Consider the following 21,948-nt stretch of genomic DNA (forward strand, 5'->3'; position numbering starts at 1 on the left):
TTATAAATTACTTTTATTTTTTATTATGATTATTAGTGGTGTGAGGACCCTGTTGTAATTGCTCGGTCAATTCTTTTTCTTCTCCAAAATGAATCGCATTTTTGACGGCCTTGTAACGGTGGCGGCCCATCCAAAATCAATCTTTTACATTTTTTTTGGTTTTAACCAAATAAAGTTCGGGCGCCAGGTATAAAATACCAGTTACATGAAAATAATAAAAAAAACTTTACAAACAAGTATGCAGTTCAAGTGAATATATATATATATTTTTAGTCAAACAATAAAGAGATTGCAATGCAATTATACCACAGATATCACATTCAACCAAAATAATAACAGCAAGAAAAAAAAACAATTCCATATATTCACGTCCTGGGTAGTAGTAACGGCAGTTTCACAGTTTCAGGTGTCCAGTTTTCTCCACATTATAACTCCAAAATGAGCCACACAAAAAATAAATAATAAAAAACTAAGAAGAGAAAGGGAAAAAAAAAAACAACCACAAAAGGAGCGAGGCAAATAATTGATTAAATAAACAACAGTTCCCAAGTTCAAAAAAACACAATATGCCAATAGGCGAAATAACGAAAGTAAAGATGTGAATGCGTGACTTTGTATATTATGTGTGTGTGCGTATTGTTGTGGTGAGTGTGTGTGTGCGGGTTGTTCTTTGTGGTGAGGCCTTCGAGAGAGTTTGGAGAGTTTTCAGAGGACGTGCATGGAGATGGAATACCTGGACTCGCTGGTATGGATTTTCCTGCCTTCTGCAGGACAACGGCACAGGTCTGCAGTTACTGTTAGGAGTAAGGCTTTGCTTTGTTTATTCGACTCGTTCGCCACGGCAGATGCGAGTCGCGTCGTCTCAGAAGAGCTGGTACGAATTATTCTGCACTCTTCTGCAGGGAAACGGCACGATCTTGCTCCGTAGCCAGTATTAGCAATAAACCTCTCGGTCTCACTCCAGTTTAGCCATGGCAGATGCTGCGATGCGTGTCACGGAAGAGCTGGAGCTGCTTCACCAGGTAAGTGGTAAGTGCATTCTGTTTCCTCTCTCGAATACTTCACACCCTGTTTACAAATTGATGTCCTTTTTATAAGTTTTCACTTAATTTTTTTTTTCCAAATATGGGCACGGATGCTGGAAGGCTCGTGGACTTCCGCACCGTCACACTCTCCCCCCCCCAGGAAAAAACAACCCATGGTTGATGAAACAAACAAACCAAACAGGTGGGTTTTTTTTTTTTTTTTTTTTTTTTAAAAACCCAAGAATTCTTCATCATCTGAGCTTTGCTGGAATAACTGCTTAAGTTTTTCCCTTTCCTGGGACTCAATCTCTTCTGAGGTTGGGTAGCATGGTTTAAGGTTACATATGTGAGCTGTACGGACGTCCTCTCCGGTTTCCTCCAGTGCTATCTGGTAATTCAGTGGGCCTAACCGTTTTAATACCCGGTAAGGTCCTTTCCACTTTGGGGCTAGTTTTGCAGTAAAGTTGTGTTGAGCGCTGGACTGGGGAAAATTTCTTAACCAGACACGACTTTTTTCCTCAAATGAGGCTTCTCTCCGGGTTTTATTGTAACTTCTGAGCTGTCTTTTTTGGGCTTTTTTACAGCACTCATCTGCTTTCAACCTCAGCTGTGCAAGATGGTGGACAACATCATAGGATGGAGTGGATGGTGATAGACATTTACCCTGGAGTAATTTATCCATGGGGCCGTGCAGTTTCCTTCCCAGTTGAAGTTCTGCCGGGGACATCCCAATGCTCTCCTGTACTGCTGAGTTCATGGCAAAACGGAGTTCAGGTAAGTACTGATCCCACTTCTTGTGGTTGTCATCCACATATGAGGCAATCATGCATTTCAGTGTTCGGTTAACTCTCTCAGTCATATTTGTTTGTGGATGATATGCTGTTGTTAGTTTTTGAATGATGTTCCATTTTGCACACAGCTCTTTGAATATGGAGGAAACAAATTGGGTGCCACGGTCAGACAAGATGAAGTCTGGAACGCCCCACCGGGTGAGTATTTCAGTCCTGAGAATTTTTGCTATGGTTGGAGCATTAGCATTGCGCATGGGGAAGAACTCAACCCAGCGAGAGAAATAGTCCACACAAACCAGAAGGTACTCGTGACGTTGTGTGCTGCTTGGCAAGGGCCCCATGATGTCGACACCCACCATCTTGTTGGGTTGTGACACAGAAACGGGTTGTAGTTTGCCAGCCGGTTTTTGGTTTTCACTTTTCAGTGTTTGACATTTGGTACAGCACTTAACATAATGTTTGATGTCCGTCCACATCCCTGGCCAGAAAGCAACATTGTGCAGACGTTTGTAGGTTTTATATATACCTGCATGGCCGCTTAACGGATGGGAATGGTAGTGTTTAAGAACAGCTGGTATGAGACTGCGAGGCAGGTACACTCTGTAGTGGACTTGGCCATCTGACAGGTGGGTCTTATGATACAGTTGGTCCTCTCTAACCTCATATTTGTCCTTCAAGTTTTGGTTGTTGTTGTTGTTCTCTGCCAATGCTTTAAACACCTTTATGATTTCAGAATCTTTGTGTTGTTCCTCCCAAATCGACACAGCAGAGACTGGAAATTCAACAGCCTCTTCCTGACTAGAGTACAAGTTGCAACACGGTAAGCTGGAAATCCTGGACAAAGCGTCAGGTGCTACATTCAGTTTGCCTTTTCGGTATTCAATGATGAAATCAAACCTTTGCAATCGTAGGGCCCATCTAATGAGACGGCTGGTGGTTTTGGGGAACCCATGACCCACTGTAGCGCAGTATGGTCGGTGACAACAGTGAACATCTTGTGCTCCAGGTAATGCTGCCATTTTTCAAGTGCCCCATACGACTGCTAGGCACTCTTTCTCAGTAGCAGAATAGTTCGATTCAGCTTTGTTAAGGGTGCGGCTTGCGTATGCAATGACTTCTTCCAGTCCTTGGTTTTTCCGTTGTGTTAATACAGCACCGAGTCCGGTATCGCTGGCATCGGTATAAACCATGAAAGGAAGTTGGAGATTTGGATGGCCCAGAATAGGAGGTGATGTGAGATGAGCCTTCAATTTTTCAAAAGCTTCTTGGCATTGAGGTGACCAATGAAAAGAATGTCCTTTCTTTTTCAGTGCATTGATGGGTTCTGCGATTTTGGAGAAGTCTGGGACAAAACGGTGATACCATCCCGCTAATCCAAGAAAGCGCTGGACCTCTTTGATGTTTCGTGGCACAGGGTAAGATCTGATAGCTTCCACTTTGGATGAATCTGCAGTGATACCATTGACACTAACAACATGTCCTAGGAATGTAATTTCTTTAAGGCAGAACTTGCTCTTTTTAAGGTTTATGGTCAAACCTGCTTCCTGCAGTCTATGGAGAACAGTTTGGAGGTCGTTGAAATGCTGAGCTACAGAGGGTGAATATATGATAATATCGTCAATGTAGACGAAACAAATGTTTCCACGTAGCTCTCCCAGTACAGTCTCCATTAACCGTTGGAATGTAGCAGGTGCATTTTTCAACCCAAAGGGCATGACATTAAAGTGGAAGAGCCCGGATGGAGTGATGAATGCTGTCTTTGGCTTACTCTGGGGGTCCATAGCCACCTGCCAATAGCCGCTGTTGAGATCAATTGTTGAAAAAATGGCTGCTCCAGAGAGAGATTCAAGGATTTCAGTGATGTTGGGAAGTGGGTAAGCATCATTCTCTGTGATAGCATTGAGCTTACGGTAGTCAACACAGAATCTAAGGCTACCATCTTTCTTTGGAACAAGGACCACAGGAGAGGCCCAGCCAGAGTGTGAGGGTTCCACAATTCCTGCATTCAACATCTCCACAAGTTGCTCTTGTACCACGGCTTGCTTACCAGGGGACATGCGGTAAGGTCTCTGTTTAATGGGCACTGGGTGCTGGGTATAAATTGTGTGTTGGAGGACATTCGTACGACCTGGTTGACGAGAACACATTTGAGGGTTGGACTCCAGAATTCCTCTCAAGGTATTTTTGTCAATAAAAGGTATGTGAGCTTCACTCACAGCACTGTCAATTAAAACTTGTACATCTGTACTGTCAAGTGGTGAGGATCGGCATACAGGTTGTGGTGGAGGGATAGAACTTAACAGGGTGAGGCTTTGGTTAAACATCTTTACATGTCCTGTCTTTTGGCGTTGAGGATTTATATCAGGAACACTGGCATTTCCTGGTTGAAAGGGATGATCTTCTTGTGGTGTGGACTTAAATGAATATTTCTGATCAATTACATTGATTTGCAGGCCACTGAAGAAGATGAAATCCAATCCCAGAACTACAGCATAGGCAAGAGCCTTCGGGGAAAGGACAGCAACAGGTAAAGTGAAAGTTTTGTTGTGTATATGAATTGGTAATTGAAACCATCCCAAGGGAATCTCTGCTTCACCATTAGCTAAATACAATGGACCAAGAGACCAAGGTTGGAGGCTCTCTTGCGGAGAAAACTTTTGCCACAGACTTTCATGGATCATGGTGTAGCTGGCCCCTGTGTCCACTATGGCCTTTCCAGACCAACCACCGATGCGGACTGGAACAACCAATTGTTGTGGGATGACTGGACTAGTAACAGGTTTTGGCTTTGAGGGTGACTTCTTGGCAGTGGACAACATTTTATTTGTTGTAGCAGTCACTGAATTATTCGTTGCTTGACTTCCAGACTTACGGGAATGAAATGGCCGTTGACCAGTGAAAGGATGTTGCTGTTTTGCAGGTTGATTTGATGGGTTAACGTTAGAATAAAGTGGACAACAACCAGGTGAGTGAAGTCCCTTGCATCTCCAGCATTGTACTTGAGGCTGACCAGTTGTTTTATTGGGGAGGGGTTTTTGAATGGCTTCTTGTGGTGATTTTCTGGTCATGCATCTTTCATACTGCAGTTGCTGCTCGTGGTCTTTCTCTATCTGATGTCCCAGTTTTACCAGTTCTTCCACGGTGCTCACCCGACTACGTAGCTGGCTGGCGAGGTAAGGTTTATTTTTTTGAGAATCATTTTCACCATGTCAATTTCAGTTAAGGAAGGTTTCCATCTTCTGCAGAGAGCACGATATGTAAATGCAAAATCTCTGATGGTTTCCCTCTCACCTTGATACCTTGTGCGGACTCTTTCAGCCAGCTCGTCTTCGTAGTCTTCCGAGAGGAATGCTGAGCGGAAAGCAGTCTCGAAGTCGTTCCATGTCGTTACTGACGATCGGGCGACTCCTCCCACCAGTCACGTGCAGTGCCATGGAGTACGCTTCGGAAGGTTGCTAGGATGTCAGTTTCTGCAAGTGGGTGCAATGCCAAAAAGTCCTGACACCGTGTAAGGTACAGCAAAGGATCACAGTCATCAGACGGTCTTCCAAATGTGGGAAAGGTCAACTTTAAATGGTCACTTTTCCCAGCAGGTATAGGAGGACACTCTGGGACATTTTCTAGTGGTGATGGTGTGGTAAGTGTGGCGATAGGTGGTGGTTGTACCCCTTTACTTAGGTGATCAGACATTTCCTTTTCTTGTTGTTTGTCTTTCAACATGTTTGTTTGAAGTTCACTTAATTGGGTAGCCAGCTTGTCAACCTGGGTGATGCACTGGTTACATTCAGTGGAAAGCTGCTCATGATCTGTTTGAAGATTCTTATAGGTATCTCGGAGGTCTCTCTGAATTTCAACCTGAAGTTGATCCACCATAAACCGGACTTCAGCAATCAAGGTAGACTCCACTTTTTGTAACTCCTGTGAGATCATCACTTTTATGGCTTTGACAAGTTGATCTGAATCAGATGTATCAGCTTTAGTTGCAGTTAATGTGGTGAGAATTTTCTGTTGGTTGGCCTCCATTTTGGCAGTCAGGTCTCCAAGTTGTCTATCACTATGGGAAGTGGCGGTTTTTTGCTGTTGGGTGAGTTCACTCACAGCTTTCTCCTGCTGTTTCATGAAGTCAAACAGGTTGTCCCAATTACCTTGTACTTGTGTGGTAAGATGTTGTATGTCTTTTCCAGGAGTTGGAAGATAGCCAGCCAGATCATGCTGAGCTCCTGAAGATGATGGGGAAGTGTCAGGAGAGGTGCATATTTGCATGGGATCTGATCCTACTTGCCAGGTGGGAACTTGGACTGGTGGTCTGACATCTGGTGTTGGGGAGACAAAACGCACATGGGTTCCAGGCAGGGCACTGCTGGACTGAGTGGGTGTTGAATAGAAGGTGGGGGCATGTGGTAGTGGGTAAACTCTTGGTTGCTGTTGTAGCAATTGTTGCTCAGGAGGCCAGACAGGGGTTGATATGTCTGGAGGTGGATCGATATCCACAAAAGTGGTTGGAGAGGGGGTTGAAGGAGGCGTAGAAGTGGCCATGTTTGTGTTGGGTGTGTCAATGACACATGTAAAATGTTGTGTAAATAATCAATAAATGAGATGAGTGATTTGGAATGTGTGTGTGTGTCAGTTTGTGGGCACAAGGGGGTCAGAAAAAAAACAATGTACAGGAGTACAGTTTCAACAATTTCCCCCAATTTCACAATTTCAGCAAAAACAGAATGTACAAAGTAGAATTTCACAATTTTTTTTTTTTTTTTTTTTTTCACAGTCACAATTTTTTTTTTTTTTTTTTTTTTTAGTCCACAAAAAACACATCAAGTGTTTAGTTCACACTTCAACTCTTCAATTGTCTTGCAGATTCACATATACAAAAAACTTCCTCATGAGATGCTACTCCAAAAACACAACAAAATTGTTTAACATTTTTAACACCAAGGAATTTACCATAAGGTTCTGTAATTCAACACTTCACAAAAATGTAATGTTCAAGTCCCTGTTCGGGCGCCACTCTGTAACGGTGGCGGCCCATCCAAAATCAATCTTTTACATTTTTTTTGGTTTTAACCAAATAAAGTTCGGGCGCCAGGTATAAAATACCAGTTACATGAAAATAATAAAAAAAACTTTACAAACAAGTATGCAGTTCAAGTGAATATATATATATATTTTTAGTCAAACAATAAAGAGATTGCAATGCAATTATACCACAGATATCACATTCAACCAAAATAATAACAGCAAGAAAAAAAAACAATTCCATATATTCACGTCCTGGGTAGTAGTAACGGCAGTTTCACAGTTTCAGGTGTCCAGTTTTCTCCACATTATAACTCCAAAATGAGCCACACAAAAAATAAATAATAAAAAACTAAGAAGAGAAAGGGAAAAAAAAAAAAAACCACAAAAGGAGCGAGGCAAATAATTGATTAAATAAACAACAGTTCCCAAGTTCAAAAAAACACAATATGCCAATAGGCGAAATAACGAAAGTAAAGATGTGAATGCGTGACTTTGTATATTATGTGTGTGTGCGTATTGTTGTGGTGAGTGTGTGTGTGCGGGTTGTTCTTTGTGGTGAGGCCTTCGAGAGAGTTTGGAGAGTTTTCAGAGGACGTGCATGGAGATGGAATACCTGGACTCGCTGGTATGGATTTTCCTGCCTTCTGCAGGACAACGGCACAGGTCTGCAGTTACTGTTAGGAGTAAGGCTTTGCTTTGTTTATTCGACTCGTTCGCCACGGCAGATGCGAGTCGCGTCGTCTCAGAAGAGCTGGTACGAATTATTCTGCACTCTTCTGCAGGGAAACGGCACGATCTTGCTCCGTAGCCAGTATTAGCAATAAACCTCTCGGTCTCACTCCAGTTTAGCCATGGCAGATGCTGCGATGCGTGTCACGGAAGAGCTGGAGCTGCTTCACCAGGTAAGTGGTAAGTGCATTCTGTTTCCTCTCTCGAATACTTCACACCCTGTTTACAAATTGATGTCCTTTTTATAAGTTTTCACTTAATTTTTTTTTTCCAAATATGGGCACGGATGCTGGAAGGCTCGTGGACTTCCGCACCGTCACAGCCTAAACATGCTCGAAAACTCATGAAACTTTGCACACAGTGCAACTTTGTCAGCAGTGGTGAAAATTTACGTCTGATAGGGCTTTCAGAATTAGGTGTGGCAAAATGGCTCGATAGTGCCCTTCGCGCTACATTTCACGTACAAGTATGAAATTCGGTAAACACATGTAACAGCCCACAGAAAAGTCCCTGGGAGCAGAATCTGAAAACCCAACAGGAAGTGAGATATTTTGAATTCCTTTGCAAAATTTGTGCAGTTTTTGCCATTTCCAGATGTTGTTGGCGATGTTAAATTGTGAAGATCTTGAGTTTTCGCTAAAGGGCATGTCCGTGGTGGCCTGACAAATTTCAATGTTCCGCCATGAAAGGAAGTTGTCGTACCTCAGGCATACAATGTCCGATCTGGCCCAAACTTCACATTTTATTAGAGTGCTGGCCTGCAGACATCTACATGCCAATATTCAGTTACCTTAAATCGAAATTACTTTGCCATATTTCTCCTTTATTTACTCAATTACATAGCCTGACGTGGTCATACTCAATTCTAATTCGAATATGAATCTGATACTGCTCCATTGGGCTTTGATTATGGGGGCGTATTTCAACCAATCCAGGATAGACCTACAACCAATCAGAGCTACAGAGTAAGTGATGTATGTTGAGAGACGCATAGTTGTCAACAGAACTCAACTGCACACACGCTGGAACTAGTAGAAGATGAGTGTAAACAATCTTTGCCGGTGTTGTAAAAAGAATAAGTATACACGGAGTACTTGCCAATTCATGCGCTGTCGATATCTTCTAAAACGGACGCGATGGCGAAATCTACACATCTTCAACAACAGCCATCATTGTTGTAAACTAATTCAACCCAAGCGCTATTTGATGACGTGGCTGATTACGTTTCTGGTGACAATCTGTCAATCATCGCCCTGACAAATGTGATTGGTCCGAACAGTTTCTGTTCGGGCGTAATTACTCCTCTATGGATCGAGTCCAGACCGAACTCCCCGACCTCAAAATGTTGTGGGCGGGGCTAAGTTCGGCTGGCATCCAGGCTATCAATTACATGCACATTGGCCACGATTCACTGTTTTCCTGAGGCCACCGGGTGGCAGTGGCCCTTTCATCGCTGCTTGCAGCTTTAATTATTATTTATTTTCTATACATACAGTATGCGGTCCTCAATAAAATCACCCCAATCATTTTAGAATGAAACATTCTTTCCAAATATCTGATGAAAATCCCTGTATTTTTCATAAATCACAATATATATATCACAGAAAAACAAAATATCGCAATGTCAGCTTTTTCCAATATTGTGCAGTTCTAAAAACAATCTATTCTAACTGTATTGAACAAATTTAAATCTATACTTTTCAGCACTGAATTAAACAGCTTCATTGACAAGGCAAATAATAAAAAAAAATAAAAATAAACAATCTTTGCTGCAAATAAATAAACAAACAAACAAAACCAGCTGGTTTGCTGCCTGACCAAGAAGGCATTTCTGGTTTAGTGTCCTGTTGTTTTACCAGCCTGACCAGCAGAAAAGTACCTCAAAACCCTCTAAAACAGACTAGTATGACCAGGGTGAAAGTCCAGCAAAAAAGCTTATGCTGGTTTAAGATGTTTTTTTCACCAGGAATGAGCTTGTCGCAACACATTCTAGGATCACTTTCACTGCAAAACAGTGTGTAATGCTGCCTTAGAATTTAGCTAAAACGAGGTACCTGAAGAGGCAGCATAATTAAGTTACACACTGTCTGGAAAATCCTTTTTGTCAGGAGCGCGCCTATGATGCCTTAAAAGCTGCAGGCAGCTCGCTAGGTTTTACAACAGATCACAGGTTTTAGAATCCTTGTGGGGACATCTGGTGCCAACAATGCAGGCAAAACCTGATGTTATTACCTCTTATCTTATATCAAACAGCATATATACTCAACAGAAAAAACTTCTAGGTGCTGACTGTGTCATTTCAGAAGGTCACGGCTTTTTCTTGTCGAAAGCCACAACGTTTGAGGCGAGACAGTGGAGACAACACGAGATGACTGCTCATTCACATGAGATGGGGCCCAGAGTACAAAAATTGCCCATGGCGGACAGGCAGCAAGTGACAGAATCAGCAGAGAGAGATGATATGCAGTGAGGGTGACCGAAGAAGAGAGGTCTCCAGAGGGCCCGGACACCAATTTCCACAAGGTCAACTGCAGAGCGGAGAAGTGCCGGTTCATACACACACAGGGAGCTGTGACGGCTGTTCTAGAACAAGGGGCAGACCTCATCCCGGTGTAGCAGCTTTATCTCACTTCAACGAACAGGTGATCCTCTGTCTGCATTCACTCTGAACGAAAGAATACACAGGGCATTGCCAAAGATAAAGAGAATAAAATATATACATAATAATACATAATTCAGTGATTCTCCTCAAAGTTCACTCAAACAATGTTTTACCCCAACCTCCTTCTGCTAACATAATTTGCTAAGATGTGAGTATATATCTTAATCATGATTTTTTTTAAAAAATCAAATATTTATAATATTTGACCAAAACAATAATATCATTTTAATAATAATGATAATATTTATTATTATTATTAAAATCATTGAAGCAGTTTAAAAATAATGGCAGTGATGTCTGACACTCATTGATGTATTAGCGCGAGACATTAGTTCCGTTGTCAGAGCGCAATCAGACCTCACTAAGCGAGTGCTGAACGCAGTTGGACATAGTGGTGTATTAGAGGTAAAAAATTATATAAATATTATAAATACTGGTTTAATTTGGATTTGTCTAAGCAAGGTTTTTCGACTCTTATTGATCGAGTTCCCATTCACTCCCATTATTTGACTGACAGACAGCAACGGTTGCAGTTAAAAAGCATCATTTGTGTTCTACTGAAGAAACAAAGTCACCTACATCTTGGATGCCCTGGGGGTAAGCAGATAAACATCAAATTTTCATTTTTGGGTGAACTATCCCTTTAAGAAATAAACCCAATAATAATGATAATAAAATAATGATGATGATGATAATGATAATAATTACTAACAATAATAATAATAATAATAATAATAATAATAAAATCGTTGAAGCACCTAATAAGGCCAATAATTATGATGATGATAATAATAATGATGGATGATGATGATTGTGATAATAATTATAATAAAATTATTATTATTATTATTATTATTATTATTATTATTATTATTATTATTATTATTATTAAAAAATGTTAAAGCAGATTTAGAAAACAAATTCCTATTTTTATTTCTTATTATAATAATTTCTTCTTGACAGTTGTACCATCCTGATATTTTAATCAATTTATAGAACCTGAAAACAAACAAAAAAACAAAAAAACATTATGGACTCCTAAAACAACACACAAAAAAAAATCATCCTGATTTAGACTCAAACCTGACCTCTTTCTGCTAAAATAATTTCAATTACTGGTCCAGGTAACGGCTTGATATTTCGGGAGCTCTTATCCCGAAATAGATTTCCTGACTCGGAAGCATCTCTTCGTTCACTACTCACTCTTAAAGCGCCCACGGCTTCATCCCTGACACCTCCCCGCACCTCCATGACCCCTGATTGGCAGTCGCTGATTCTTAACTCTACGTCAAGCCCCTGTCCCAGAAACACTAGACATCTGAGGTGCTCTCCTCTACATTTAGACTGTCAGACTCAATGCATCTGTGTAATAAGGTAATATAATTTTGCTGTGACTCAGCCCGCAGACCAGTTTGGCTCATTCTGCATGGTAATTTGGCAGAAATAAGCACTTCTGCCTTTAGGCTTTTTCCCTGTCTTTTAGATAACATCCTCCGTTTTTGGTAACATCCTTCGAATAAACATCTTGATGCACATGGGCCTCTGGGCTCAGGTTACAAGTACCAATGGGATCGGGGAGAGAGGCCAATTGCTACGCTGGAAATGAACAGATATAGCCAAGGAATAGATGTTCTTTTAATCTTATCATTAGAAACATGAGCGATCAGAGCGAGATGCTAAATGCATGTTTTATTCAGGTGTTTTTTTTTTTTTAGAAATGTTGATGTTCCTTGCCAAATTGCCTTTCACTGCAATGCTTCCTCATTCTCACGCAGACCATTTATGTAGTTTTGTAGAGCTTTATGAGGAGGCAAACGCAGCGTGAATAAACCATCCATGCAGCCCACTGGAAAAATGGGGAAAATGTCGCACAGTGCATATGAAATGATATTGATATAGTTTGCTCAGATTAATATTTTCTATAATTTGGAAGGGTAAATGATAAATATGAATGTACAAAATAAATATATATTTTAGTATAAAATGCAAGTACTGACTTTGAAATGTACTTGTATTCATGTTGGTTTCACACACATTTTGAAAAACAAAAATGCATTAATTTATTATAACTTGATAATAATATTTATGTATTATAATATTATTATTACTAAGATATAACAACACAAACATAATTATTCAATAAGGCCAAATTGTTAATAAAATGTTTATAATATTTTACCATAATAATAATAATAATAAGTTTAGTAATTTTTAATAAATTAATATCCTGACAAAAAAAGAAAATAATCATGTCATTGACTCCTAAAATGAAAATTTCAACCTAGAACAAATTCTCATTCTACACAATGACAGTGACTAAAAATCAGATAATTAAATGACGATAACACATGCTACAGTGATTAAAAGAAAAATTCTAAATATTACTTCATGTGAGAAAGGTATTTACAGTATTTAGATGAATAATTAATGAGAGAATGCATTGAGGGCAAAAAACAATATCAATAATGGCTTCTTTCATTTAAAGGAGGGGAAACAAGGCCTTTGTCCATCCAAAGTCTGCACGTAACACATCCCCAATAAAATGGGTGATCACGACTCTCAAAAACCAGACAAGCTGAACCATTTTGTGCTGATAACGCAGCAGCTGTCACAGCATAGTCCAGCTCACCCATGTCTTTATAAACCTGCAAGAAATTCACAATACTCAGAGAGACACCATTCCAATTGAAATATCACTTAAAGGTGCGCTAGAATCAAAAATTGAATTTACCTTAGCATAGTTGAATAACGAGTTCAGTACATGGAAATGACATACAGTGAGTCTCAAACACCATTGTTCCCTCCTTCATGTGTAAATCTCATTTGTTTAAAAGACCTACAAAGAACAGGCGAATCTCAACATAACACTGACTGTTACGTAACATTCGGGATCATTAATATGTACGCCCCCAATATTGGGGTGGCAGGGAACGAGCCTGAATCGGTGCATAGTTAATGATGCCCCAAAATAGGCAGTTAAAAAGAATTAATTTAAAAAAAAAATATATGGGGTATTTTGAGCTGAAACTTCACAGATACATTCAGGGGACACCTTAGACATACATTACATCTTGTAAAAACTGGTTCTAGTGCACATTTAAAGGCTTAGTATGATCAGGACCAATTTGTTTTATTGTGGGTTTTTTCCAACACATTTGTGGTCTAGGGAATGTAGGTTTGTTCTAATATTAATTAATTTATAAGTTTATTTATTATTAATTTATAACAATAAAAATAACAAATAACAACAAACCAACACAAAGAACTCTATAAAAAAATTAAATAGCTGACAAGATTATTACAGTATTATGTTATAATAATATAATATAATATAATATAATATAATATAATATAATATAATATAATATAATATAATATAATATAATATAATATAATATAATATAATATAATATAATATAATATAATATACATTCAAACTAAAATTCTGTAACTATTTACAAATAATTTCCATTGAGATGTATTGCAACTACAGTGAAAAGTCTTGTCTCTTTAAGAGAGTAGTGGCATTTCAGTTAAAGCACTATAAAAATCCATTATAGCTGTAAGGAGTGACTTCTTGGCATTATAAACATTTTGTAAAATGTCTAAAATATTCACAAAGCAATCAATAACAAATATTAAATTTGAAGATAACAAACTCTACTTCTTTCAACTGAACTATCTTGAAAAAAAAAGTCTTATTTTTCTAGTCCATTCTAAAAAAAAAAATAATGGAAAACATGGAAGAGTAATACTCAATCCAGCACAGCAATGATGCAGTGTGTGTCGCTTTTGCTCACTCTCTCTCTCTCTCTCTCTCTCTCACGCATACACACAAATAGTCTCACAGCAACAGCCCAAAGTAACACCGTGCATGACAATTAACCCAGAATTATTTTGTTAATGTGTTTACTTGGCAGCCGTAGCTTCCCATGTCTGCCAACAGGCGGGCTGTTTGGTGAAAACGCAAAAGGGTAATGTACAGGTCCAGCGAGATGGTTAACTCCCACAGAGCAATGGCTCAGATTGTTTGGCTACTGTAGAGATGCCACTAAGTGAAATTAACATTTACAGGGTTGTGAAGGATTAATGAGGAGTGTTTGTCTATAATTGCTGATTACTAATGGTAAGATAGATAACAAAGCTCCATGATCATATGCAGCTTGATGATTTGAGACCATCCAACTTTATGATATTTTACTACCTCGGTTTATGAGGAAAGTATTTGGGGGGAAATCACTATGAATAGGACTGGGCATTATGATATGGTCCCAAAATACTAAACAGCAGAACAAGTCATTTCTATTCTCTGCAAAACTGGTCTGATTCATGAGATGATCACAATGACAAAAGGCTGATTTTTAAATAATAATTTAATAGTTTTGACAGTGTCGCTGACTTGTAGCTAATGAGAATCCTTGAAATAATCACATATATTCTGAGACAAAATCGTGGACAAAAAACTGCTATAATTAGGGAATAAATTAACTTTGCGCAAACCAATGATGACTGTTCTAACCACAACTTAGATTCATTTGTGTAAAAAAAAAAGAAAAAAGCCTGTACTAACATTGCAGTTGCACTAACAGTAAAATACAACACAAATCGCACTAAAAGAAAAATAATAGAAGAGTTATAAAAACACGATTTAAAAATAAAAAGAAAACTTGTATCTCCATATCCTGTTTTTTTCTCTCTTTTTTCCCCCTTAAATCATTACTATCAGTCAATTGATTACTACTGTTCTTTCTTCAGTCAAAAAGAAATTAAGGTTTTTGAGGAAAACATTCCAGGAATTTTTTCCATATAGTGGACTTCAACAGTTACCAACGCTTTGAAGGTCCAAATTGTAGTTTCGACGCAGCTTCAAAGCACTCTACATGGTCCCAGCCAAGGAATAAGGGTCTTATCTAGCAAAACAATCGGTAATTTTCTAAAAAAAAAAATTTATTAAAAAATGTATACACTTTTAAACCACAAATGCTTGTCTTGCACTAGCTCTGAGATGCTCTGAGATGTGCCTGGATCTTTCCAAGATGATTATGTAATGCACATCTTTTGCATTACCTCGCATATGACACGGCATTCTAAAAACACGGCACTGAAGTTAAAAATTCAGCTTTTAAAAAATGCATCTCTAGACACTTTTTGTCATTCCACTGACCTGCGTCTCGCATTAAAGGTGCCCTAGAATTAAAAATTTAATTTATCTTGGCATAGTTGAATAACAAGAGTTCATTACATGGACATACAGTGAGTCTCAAACACTGTTGTTTCCTCCTTCTTATATAAATCTCATTTGTTTAAAAGACCTCCGACAAACAGGCAAATCTCAACATAACACCGTAACAGTCTTACGTAACAGTCGGGATCATTAATATGTACACCCCCAATATTTGCATATGCCAGCTCATGTTCAAACATTAGATAAGGGCAGCCAGTATTAATGTCTGATCTGTGCACAGCTGAATCATCAGACTAGGTAAGCAAGCAAGAACAACAGCGAAAAATGGCAGATGGAGCAATAATAACTGACATTATCCATGATAACATGATATTTTTAGAGATATTTGTAAATTGTCTTTCTAAATGTTTCATTAGCATGTTGCTAATGTACTGTTAAATGTGGTTAAAGTTACCATTGTTTCTTACTGTATTCACGGAGACAAGACTGTCGTTATTTTCATTTTTTAAACACTTGCAGTCTGTATAATTCATAAACACAACTTCATTCTTTATAAATCTCTCCAACAGTGTGTAATGTTAGCTTTAGCCCATTAGCCACGGAGCATAGCCTCAAACTCATTCAGAATCAAATGTAAACATCCAAATAAATACCATACTTACGCGAATAGACATGTTGCATGACAAACACTTTGTAAAGATCCATTTTGAGGGTTATATTAGCTGTGTGAACTTTGTTTATGCACTGTTTAAGGCAAGCGCGAGCTCCGTGGGCGGGCGTGAGCATTTAAAGGGGCCGCAGCCTAAATCGGCCTATATTTAATGATGCCCCAAAATAGGCAGTTAAAAAAATTAATTTAAAAAAAATCTATGGGGTATTTTGAGCTGAAACTTCACAGACACATTCAGGGGACACCTTAGACTTATATTACATCTTTTTAAAAGACGTTCTACGGCACCTTTAACACTTTCTGGGTGAACCGGCTCTTAGTCTAGCATTTAGTCTTAAATTGCCTGTGCATAGCACTTCGTGTTTTATAAAATGTGATTTTGGCCAAATGACTGAAAGAACTGGGCACCCACATAGCTACAATAAACGTTTTAACCTGTAAGTTGATGAAAACGTAATGCAGTGAACTTACAAAAGACAAAACACATATATCCAAAATTCACTGGTCAAAAACCTTGTAACTGATGACAACACTATTTTCTTTATAGATTAATTTTATTTAATAATTGATGATCTTTACAACAGAACTGAATCAACACTGAACTGACTTCAGCTGAACAATGACACTATTTTTTTTCCCTTTTATAACTGTAAAGCTGCTTTTGAAGCGCTATATAAATAAAGGTAACCTGACTTGACATGCAAGTGTCTGACCATATATAAAGCCACAATATAAATGCTGACAACACAGTGTTTTTTCCCATTTCCTGAAAAATAACAGTTTTGGACATATGAGGCTTCTGCCCATCAGCAAAAATATGGTGACAATTTCTGTCATATCACTACTGCTCTTATATCTACACTATTGTATCCACAAAGGCCTTTTGCCTCAGTTTTTAAATGTAAAACCTCTCCAATAAATAAATTAAATCACACACTTCACAGTGAAAAGCAGTCTACGGTTCTCATTTTGAAAGACAACTCAAGCTTGTCAAATAATTTAAATGAGAATTTTTCTGCACTTGCTTGTAAGAGGACACCATGCTAAACGTTTCTCCACAACACAACAACATTTATCACATCATGGATGCCATTGTTTCACAATTACTTGCGCATTCAAACTGCGTGAGAAAACACAGCCCGAACACAGTCCAAAAAACATTGCAGTGTTACACTGCAGCTTGACTGAAGCTGAACTTGAGCCAGTTTCTATCAATAGAGGCAGGAATAGTTGACTAAATTAGGCAATTGCTTTCTGTGTATACAGTAGTCTGATCTAATCCCCATTACTAAAATGATTACCAATGGTGAAAGCACAGGCTTCATGAGTCACCAATACAGTACAGCAGTTATTATTATTGTAAATATAGCCTAAGCATATGCTTTCATAGAAAAACGATTTAAAAAACCCCATCCAACACTAATTCACGGGTTTAGAGCTTCACAAGGGGGGAAAAAAAGAAATGGCTCAAGGAAAAATTAGCTTGCATGGAGACAAGTAGGTAGTCAAGGGAACTCAGCGTGATTTAGACACTTTGTCTCTAATGCTGTGGAGACTGGCATTACGTTGTCATCAGGCATGTCGTAGCCTCAGTAACCATTAGCGCAACCTCCTCTGATCAAAGTCTGTCTACCAAACTGATCTAGCGTCTCGCTCTGTGTTCTTTAAATAACACTTGACTTTTCAGGGACTGCATGTGGCTTTTGAGAGAACCTCTCACGGGGATGGAGTCACACTTGAAAAGGTTAAAAGGAAAATGATTTGTATGAAGGTGGGCTTCATAAATACTTCGATTTAGTTGAGAAAGAGAACATCCAGATGTGCCTGGAAATATTTGGTTGTGTTTTTTAAAGGAACAGTTCATCCAAAAAAGTAGAACTATCATTAACTCATCCTATAATGTTGTTCCAAACCTAATTTTCTTTCTTCTGTGAAACATAAAAGGAGAAATTCTAAAGAATGTATAAGCACCATTAAAAGGTACCATAAAAGTAGTTCATATGACTATATTCATGAATAAATCATTTGTTTGAATCTCATCTTTTCAATTAATCATTTGATCAAAACCTGTCAGTATCAAACTATTCCTTGTTACTTTTCTAACTCTCATAGGCAAGGGCATATCACCCTGTAGCCCAAGACTGGTTGCCCACTGAAGCTAAGCAGGGCTGAGCCTGGTTAGTACCTGGATGGGAGACCTCCTGGGAAAGCTAGGTTGCTGCTGGAAGAGGTGTTAGTGAGGCCAGCAGGGGGTGCTCACCCTGTGGTCTGTGTGGGTCCTAACACCCCAGTATAGTGATGGGGACACTATACTGACAAAAAAGCACCGTCCTTCGGATGAGATGTTAAACCGAGGTTAAAAATCCCAGGATGTCCTTCGAAAAGAGTAGGGGTGTAACCCCGACATCCTGGCCAAACTTGCCCATTGGCCTCTGTCCATCATGGCCTCCTAATCATCCCTATACACTGATTGGCTTCCTCACTCTGTCTCATCTCTACCAATAAGCTGGTGTGTGGTGGGCGTACTGGCGCAATATGGCTGCCGTCGCATCATCCAGGTGGATGCTGCACATTGGTAGTGGTTGAGGAGATTCCCCCTTAATATGTAAAGTGCTTTGAGTGCCCAGAAAAGCGCTATATAAATGTAAGGATTATTATTATTATTATTTCATATACAGAATAACAACTTAAATGTTGGTATATTTCTCTCAAAAGACAATCATGTGAATTCAGAGTCATATGGACCACTTTTATGCAGTGTTATTTTAGTATTTATACACCATTATGGAATCTATTAATATTTTACTCTAATTTTTATTCATTTTTTGTTATGTGCTTTTGTCTTTTTATGTTCTCACTTTTATATTCTATTTTTAAAAATATTTCTATATAGCTTTTTATTTTTTATTTCAGTTTGAGTTTTAGTCATTTTAGTACTTAAAAACTAGAAATGTTGCATTGGCAATTAACTGAAATAAATTTAAGGTAAAGTTTCTCATCTAATATGTATATTTTATTTCATATCTACTTTATTTCAATTAACCGAAAACAGTTTTTAATAGTTGTATTTTACAATAACAACATTGCTTTTATAGTGCTTTGTCTTTTTTTGTTACCTATTTATTGTATTTTTACTGATTAAAATTGCATCTTTTGTGTTCCGACTTTATTCAACAATATCTTCTCTTCTGTGTCATTCTCTTTAAATTCAGCGCTTACAGGTTCTACGTCAGAACGCGACTCATTTTTGAATAAAATCATTATTTTTGTTTTGTTTTTGCGCACAAAAAGTATTCCCGTCGCTTCATAACATTAAGGTTGAACCACTGCTGTCATGTGAAATATTTTAACGATGTCTTTAGTACCTTTCTGGACCTTAAAAGTGGTGGTTAAATTGCTGTCTATGGATGAGTCAAATACCTCTCAGATTCCAACAAAAATAACTTAATTTGTGTTCCAAACATGAACAAAGGTCTTTCAGGTTTGGAACGACATGAGGGTGAGTAATTAATGACAGAATTTTCATTTTTGGGTGAACTAAACCTTTAAGCACATATATATTTTTTATGTGCATTTTTAGAATTTATGCACATCTTGGCATGACATGTTTTTTATGCGATATTCCAAAATGCACATAAAATAGGTGGATTGGAACATAACTAGTGAAAGCATTTTGTATAACCTTAATCAAATCACACTGGTATGTCTCAGATTGAAAAATTGATTTGCAGTAAATTAAAGTGAGGTCAAAATGCACAGAACGTTTTGATGTGATGTGTCCAACTGAAAAACATTCTGCTACAGATATTAGTTGATACGTTAGGCGTTTCCTTTCCAACAGACCTATAATCCAGCTATTCATTCATTATCATCAGAGCCTCTGGGGGGGTTTCCATATACTCTGATCCTGTGAATAATTGAAGACATGGGTGCTGACTATTGAGATCGGATTTAAAAAAGAAAAAAAGAAAAGAAAACATTTGACAAAAACAGACAAAAAAAGGCCTCTCACATATCAGAAGTTCAGAAGGAATTATGCAAATTAAGGGTTTCCAGATAATGCCGGTTTAGGTATAAACAGGGTCTGTTGCAGCATCTCCGAACAGACAAAGAGGACGTTATAAGAACGTGGCTGGTGTCTGCAATGCCCAACAAGCTATTTCTAAGATGTCTTGGAAAAATCATTCAATAAAGTGAGATCAGGTTGAGCGATCTGAGGATTAAGGGAGAAAGCCAGACTTTCATCTCCGACTTTATCTTGCTGTAATGTGAAGTATAGCGAGCGCAAGTTTTGTCCTCTATGCCGCCCGTCCCCTTTCCTGCACTGACCTTTACATTAATAACAGGCTCTTGGAGGAGGCAGGCCTGCACCTATCATGGAGGCTGTGTGCTTTAAAGAACAGCACCTTTCAGAGTGCTGAAGATGAGGGCCATCTGAGTGAGAAAATTAGCCCTTCTTCAGTAGAGCTCCCTAAAAACAGAGCAATCCTGGACAGAGACAGAATACAACTGCAGATTAGAGGAGAGAGAGTGCATGGTAACTGGGAAAAGGCATAGCAGGGTCAAACCGCAGGGACTGGACTGATGTTCTGTTCATTTTATTTTATAAATTAAAAGAGAGAGTGAAAGAGAGCACACATTTAATGCTCAGGCTCAGGGCCTGAGAATTTTTCAGTTCACAAAGCATTGGAAAAAAATTCACATTCCACTTAAATTAATTAATGGGGATGCACAATATATCCGGACCATGTCGGTTAGTGATTTTTTTAAATTTATCTAAATTAGTTGATAATGCATATTTAATTGTAATGCACATTTCTAGTATTGTTACATAGATTACCATCACTTAAAATAATCTTTAAAATCACAAATAATCTCAATATTAATTTTTCATGCTGTGCATTTTAGTGTTGTGATGCCTAATATTACTTGCGACATTTAAACAATTGTTTTAAGTGTTTTATTTCTTAATTTAGATAAATAACATATATCTTAATTTCAGTAATACTCAGCTTTTCATATCAGCCAAAAATATTGTGCATTCCCAATATTAAAAAGGAGCTTATTTATATATGATACAAAATATCTGCGGAAGTGTTATTAGTATCTCATTTCACAGATAGTTTGTTTCTGTACTGTTTCTACATAAAAACGTCAATATAATGTATTTGCTCTGGCTCTTGTTTTAAATTATTTTGTTCCATTATTATGCTTGTTGATGACATTGTACAAGCAGAATGCAGAGGTTGGTCAGTGTTGTATTTGTCCCGCCCCTCCTACACTGTGATTGGACGGCTGGGTAAAAAGTAACAGTGATGAGCGCTGTGTTTTGCCCAAAGTTGAGCATTTACATTACAGGCAACCAGTAAAAAACACCTTCAGCGTGAAATAGATGTTCAGCGGCTCGTAGCGCTCCAGGCGTTTTATTGAAAACAATTGGAAAAATATGCTAGCCTCTGAAAAAACACTTTGATGGACACACAACCTTACATTTATTCAAAACAACTTACAAGAGAGAGACAAAGCAATTCATCAGGGAGCCAATAATATATATAATATACATTGCAAAGTTTATTTGACAACTAGGTTAGGAATCACGCTAGAGAAGAGGATACAGTATATACACTATTGTTTGAAAGTTTGGGGTCAGTAAGATTTTTTTAATGTTTTTGATTTCTCTATACTTACTGTATCAAAAATACAGTAAAAAAAAAATAGTCAAATATTTTTACAATTTAAAAAAAAAATGTTTTCTATTTAAAGATATTTTAAAATTTAATTGGTCCCACTTTATATTAAGTGGCCTTAACTACTATGTACTTACATCAAAAAACAAGTACAATGTAATTATTGGGTTCATATTGAAT

The 21,948-nt window shown here is 38.1% G+C and overlaps 1 protein-coding gene and 2 long non-coding RNA genes across 12 annotated transcripts in view; 2 read left to right on the forward strand and 1 right to left on the reverse strand.

Annotated features, from left to right (window-relative positions):
- ntm (neurotrimin) overlaps positions 1 to 21,948 on the reverse strand; it is a 413,623-nt gene that overhangs the window by 359,410 nt on the left and 32,265 nt on the right. The window lies entirely within an intron of this gene.
- On the forward strand, positions 556 to 2,619 carry LOC137029628 (uncharacterized). 2 transcript variants are annotated; one of them, XR_010896301.1, is made up of 5 exons: positions 556 to 783; positions 903 to 1,227; positions 1,309 to 1,449; positions 1,610 to 1,799; positions 1,945 to 2,619. It is a non-coding gene; the product is annotated as an uncharacterized lncRNA (long non-coding RNA). The 2 variants fall into 2 exon arrangements; XR_010896300.1 differs by having other exon boundaries at positions 561 to 1,227; positions 1,945 to 2,618.
- Positions 2,754 to 5,182, forward strand: LOC137029629 (uncharacterized). Of its 8 annotated transcripts, none has more exons than XR_010896304.1 (9): positions 2,754 to 2,822; positions 2,970 to 3,044; positions 3,127 to 3,231; positions 3,340 to 3,690; positions 3,772 to 3,876; positions 4,270 to 4,595; positions 4,683 to 4,781; positions 4,903 to 4,989; positions 5,135 to 5,182. It is a non-coding gene; the product is annotated as an uncharacterized lncRNA (long non-coding RNA). The 8 variants fall into 8 exon arrangements; XR_010896305.1 differs by having other exon boundaries at positions 4,270 to 4,343; positions 4,419 to 4,781; XR_010896309.1 differs by having other exon boundaries at positions 3,340 to 3,413; positions 3,504 to 3,690; positions 4,270 to 4,781.

Source organism: Chanodichthys erythropterus, chromosome 10, assembly GCF_024489055.1.
Source record: "Chanodichthys erythropterus isolate Z2021 chromosome 10, ASM2448905v1, whole genome shotgun sequence".
Lineage (NCBI taxonomy): Eukaryota > Metazoa > Chordata > Actinopteri > Cypriniformes > Xenocyprididae > Chanodichthys > Chanodichthys erythropterus.